The sequence below is a fragment of the Chiloscyllium plagiosum genome, unplaced genomic scaffold (genome assembly GCF_037043375.1).
Source record: "Chiloscyllium plagiosum isolate Xiang-an unplaced genomic scaffold, Cpla_swu_hap1 HiC_scaffold_48, whole genome shotgun sequence".
Lineage (NCBI taxonomy): Eukaryota > Metazoa > Chordata > Chondrichthyes > Orectolobiformes > Hemiscylliidae > Chiloscyllium > Chiloscyllium plagiosum.
This window is the reverse complement of record NW_028270186.1, coordinates 46410703-46415224: the sequence shown is the minus strand read 5'-3', so window position 1 is coordinate 46415224 and position 4522 is coordinate 46410703.

Here is a 4522-nt window from a genome sequence, read left to right as displayed (position 1 = left end):
TGAATTGCCGAGGAGAGGCGAGAGTGACTGCCTTGAACATCATCATAACTGCATTTAACCAAGTGTGGTATCCAGGATTAACAGCGAAACAGGAGCAGATGAGAATCGGTGAAAATTCTGCACTGGTTGAAGTCATGCCTGTTGCAAAGGAAGACGATTGCAGTTGTTTGAGGTCAGCTTGCTCAACTCGAGTGCATCTCTGCAGCAGTTCCCCAGAGGAGGAGTTTCTGGTCAGTCTGGAGATCAGAAGTGGAAAGATAAGGCATGAGAATTGTACAGGATGATAGGGTTGTTCTCTCTTTAGACCGAGACGACTGGTGTTCGCTTAACTAGGCAGTCATTTTGCCTCACGCAAGGGAGAGTTTGAATAGGACTTTTCTTCACAGTCTCCTTACTCAATGCAGGAACCGAACCCAAAGTGTTGGCTTTAATCAACATTACAAACTTGCTGTCTTTACCCAGCTCCTGCGGGTAGATATTTTAATATTAATATGTTCAGATATGTTGTTGCATCCCTAAGGAACAGGTGGAACCTGAAGCAAGTTTCCTAACTTGGAGAGAATTACACTATCAGAGATACAAGATTGTTCTCTGTCCTCGGCCCGACAGTCTTCAGCTACTGCAGAAATGACCACTCTTCCACCGTACAGTCACAACTGGGAGTGTGTGCTAATGGACCATTTTCAAAACTATTTGCATTACTCAGATATTTAAAACATGCAAGTGTGTGTTTAAAAGTGACAAGTAGCATTTGCATTCCGCACATGCCAGAAAACGACCACGTCGAACAATACAGAACTGAACCACACTCTCTAACATTCAATGCCCTCCCAACTATCAATGTGCCAGAGATGACCTTCAACCAGAACTAAACTGATCATGTAATTTAATTACCCATTTCTTTGAGGTGCGTACGTGTAAATGTCGATTCTCCTGTACCTCTGATGCTGCCTGGCTTGCTGTGCTTTGCCGGCGCCACACATTTCAACCCAAATAAAACCATTGGGTACAAAAATATATCAGGAGTTTGGTATCCTGCAGAAGTAACTTACCTCATGATTTCTGAAAGCCTGCCCAACGTCCATAGGACACACATTGAATGTGTGATTGATAAAATATTCCACATTTTCCTTGGTGAGTACAGCTTCACCCTTCATCAACTGACAGCAGCAGTAATACCTATAAGGTGCTCTGCAGACATTTAGCAAAGCTCTTTACAAAGCTACAGGTATTTTTTGCAGAAATTCAGAGAGCGAGGATGGAAGCTTAATGCTCGGACGATCAGAGTTGTTGTCTCTGGTTTGTTGCATGTGCCGCGTACTAGTGGGGCGAGGAAAATGAGAGAGAGAGTTGAACACGTGGCTACAGGGATGGTGCAGGATGGAGGGTTTTGGATTTTTGGATAATTATGGGTCTTTCTGGGGTCATTGGGACGTCTACAACAGGATGGTCTTCATCTGAACCAGAGGGGTACCAATATTCTGGGGTGGTGGTGTGGAAATTCACTAAGGCTATTGGGGTGGGTTTAAACTAATCCAGCAGGGGGATGGGAACCAAAATTGTAGTTCGAGTATAGTTAAGGTTGGGAGTAGGGAGGGACAAAATCAAGTTTCAAGGATGCAAGATGGCACTGGCAAGCAAGAAGTTGGTTTGAATTGTGTCTACTTCAACGCCAACAGCATACGGAATAAGCTGGTTGAACTTGCAGCATGAGTTGGTACCTGGGACCTCGATATTGCGGCCATGTCCCAGGCATGGATAGAGCACGGACAGAAATGGTGTTGCAGGTTCCAGGATTTATATGTTTCAGTAAGGCAGAGAAGATGGTAAAAGAGGGGGAAGTGTGGCAGTGTTGGTCAAGGATAGTATTGCAGTTGTAGAAAGCGTGTTTAGGGACTCGTCAACTGAGATTGTATCGGCTGAGGTGAGAAACAGGAAACGAGAGGTCACCCTGTTGCGAGTTTTCCATAGGCTTCAGAATAGTTCCAGAGATGTAGAGGAAAGGATAGCAAAGATGATTCTCGATCGGAGTGAGAGAGACATGGTAGTTGTCATGGGGGACTTCAACTTTCCAAATATTGACTAGGAACACTAAAGTACGAGTACTGGAGATGGGTCAGTTTTTGTCCAGTGTGTGTAGGAGCGTTTTCTGACATAGTATGCAGAGAGGCCAACAAGAGGCGATGCCACATTGGATCTGGTACTGGGTGATGAGCCAGTACCAAGAAGGGGAGTGGAGACAACCCAGGTAGTTTTAGAACAGTGAGACTTAATTAATTGTTGGTAAAGTGTTGGAAAAGGTTATAAGAGATCGGATTTATTATCATCAAGTAAAGAATAAATAGATTAAGGATAGTCAGCACGTTTTTATGAAGGGTAGATCGTGCCTCACAAATCTTATTGAGTTTTTTGAGAAGGTGACCAATCAGGTAGATGAGAGTATAACTGTCGAAGTGATGAATATGGATTTCACCAAGGTGTTCGATAAGGTTCGGCACAGTAGTCTAATGTATAAAATGCGGAAGAATGGGACTGTGAGAGATACAGCAGTTTGGGTCAGTAATTGGATGCTGAAAGAAGACAGAGGGTAATCGTTGATGGGAAATGTTGATCCTGGAGTCCAGTTACCAGTGGTGTACCGCAAGGGTCGATGTTGGGTCCACTGCCGTCCGTCATTTTTATAAACGACCTGGATGAGAGGGTAGAAGGGTGGGTTGATAAATTTGCAGACAACACTAAGGTTAGTGGAGTTGTGGATAGTGACGAAGGATGTTGCTGGTTACAGAGAGACATAGATGAGCTGCAGAGCTGGGCTGAGAGGTGGCAAATGGAGTTTAATGCGGACAAGAATGGTGGGATTTTGGTCTAAGTTCGGATACAAGCCCTGGAGTGTCAACCCAGGTTTGAAGCTGGGTGTGCCAGCAACGGACTATTAAAACCTTCAAGATTAAATTTCACAGCTCAAACTTCAAATAGCCAATGGGATGAACCAGTTAATTATATTCTGTCGGTATCAGTAGTTAAACTGATGAAATGTAAGTGCATGATGCCAGGAATAAGCTCGTGGCCCAGTGGTCACCCGAACTGTGACTGGTCTGTTTCAGCCTCACATATTGGCCAGGGATGTGATGGAGTCAGAGCAAGAAAATTTCTTTTGTAACCAGAGCAGAAGACAATGACCTCCATGCTTTCAATACATAAATAGAAAGGGCAATGATTCAATTAATTGTTGTCTATAGCTGAATTTGACTATGTCAATCCATAAGCCACACAGCCAGCACTAAAGATGGAGTGAAAAAATGAACGTATTAACTGTTTTAGTTCGTCGTAATTTGCGTATGAATATCTGGAGTGTGGATTAACTAAAACAACAGTAATACTGTTACGCATGGATAATGTAAATAATAAATGTACAGCGAAACTTAGCAGAGACACCAACAAGAGCCAGCAGAGGATAATAAATATATTGAATAATGTAAAATGCATATTGGATCCGCGATGATAATGGCCACCAACCATATGCAGTAAGAGCTCAAACATATTTGGATAAATTCCTGCCCATTGGTGGAACATTCCAGTATGTTGTTCTCAGATTCTGTTCCACTGTTGGAATATTCCAGCCTATACTTCTCAGACTCTAATCTCTCCTCCCACTCTTTCTATAGCTGTTGATCCTTTTTCGTGCTATCGGTGACGCTCCCGCTCAAACTATGGGATAATGCATTGAATGGAGCCGACTTATCATTAAAAGATGGGAAACGTCCATTGTGAAGATTAGAATCCATGGCGACTGACATTAATCACAGTCACCAAACAAATGGCTTCTGTTAACCTCTTCCTTAGATCACTTTATATATCGCAATAAAAAGGAATATTTAATCAATCTAGCTGGAATGGATGATTTTTGCTGAAGGATGAATCACAAATATTGAGTCTTACTAATATTTGCTCTTTGTGTGTGGGAGTATTTTTAGATTAGATTCCCGACAGTGTGGAAACAGGCCCTTCGGCCCAACAAGTCCACAGCCACCGTCCGAAGAGTAACCCACCCAGATCCATTTTCCCTCTGACAAATGCACCTAACACTATGGGCAATTTAGCATGGCCAATTCACCTAATCTGCACATCTTTGGACTGTGGGAGGAAACCGGAATACCGGGAGGAACTCCACGCAGACACAGGGAGAATGTGCACACTCCACACAATATCGCCCAAAGTTGGAATCGAACCTGGGTCCCGGGAGGCAGCAGTACAACCACCATACCAGCGCACTATAGAATTGTGCATGTTTTAATCTTATTTTTAAAAGTAGACAGGGATATTAAAAAAACAGACTAGACGGCATACAATGTCTGGATAATTTTCTAGAGACCATAAAGCCGGGTAACAATATTTACTGTTCCCTGACTTTGTTTAATGCTGCTACTCATTTTAAATGCCCTGTTATCAACAACTTTCATAACCTTGACATATCATTCAGAACATTGCGATTGCTGTTCATTAACAGGGAGAATAAATTTTG